Source organism: Carlito syrichta, unplaced genomic scaffold (genome assembly GCF_000164805.1).
Source record: "Carlito syrichta isolate Samal-C Ts95f unplaced genomic scaffold, Tarsius_syrichta-2.0.1 Scaffold311852, whole genome shotgun sequence".
Lineage (NCBI taxonomy): Eukaryota > Metazoa > Chordata > Mammalia > Primates > Tarsiidae > Carlito > Carlito syrichta.
In genome coordinates, this window is record NW_007255948.1 from 312,371 (window position 1) to 313,275 (window position 905).

The window sequence follows — 905 nt, forward strand, 5'->3', positions numbered from 1 at the left end:
TGCCACATATCATTAGGGTCAGTGATTATTGTACTCTCTTTGATTACAAACTGGGCCCCCAAACCCTACATATTTCCCCTAAAGTGAAAGGGAGTATTAGAGATCAGACTTCAGAAAAGTAGAACTTAGAGAAGAATCCACTGGAGTTTGGAACTCAGGGCCGCCTTGTTCCTTCTCATCTGGGCAAACGTGGGAGTTCACCACAGGGGCACCATGGAAGGGCTGTTTCTTTTTAGGGAGAAAGCCAGCCATCCTAGGAACAGGACGTTACCCTGAGCCCTGTTCCCAGGCTGGATTTTCTTTTCTTTTTTTTTTTTGAGTTGGAGTCTCACTCTCACCCAGGCTGGAGGGCAGTGGCACGCACATGGCCACCGTAGCCTCGACCTACTGGGCTCAGGTGACCTTTCCGCCTCAGCCTTCCAAGTAGCTGGAACTACAGGCATGTGCCACCATGCCCGGTTGATTTATAAATTTATCGTAGAGATGAGGTCTCACCAAGTTGCCAGATGATCTTTAACCCGTGTGCTCAGGCAATCCTCTCACCTCGGCCTCCTAAAGTGCTGGGATTATAGGCATGAGACACGGCGCCCGGCCTGGATTTTCTTTCTTAAAATGTAGCTTTCATTAAGTGACTTTAATCAAATATGCACAAAATGAATCTATAATTCTAAATTGTGCTAAATGCTATGAAGAAAAGGAACGAAAGTGCCCTGACATAATATAAAAGGGGGCACTCATGTGCTCTAGGGAGTCAGAAATTTCTGAGAAGAGATCCGAAACATGAGTAAGTGGGGTGGGGTGGGAGGGATTTCAGGCTGAGGGAACAGAGTGTGCAAAAGCCGCGAGACAGAAAGAAGCATGAGGAAGGGTACCTGCAGAGCGGGAGGGTAAAGGATAGCGTTGCA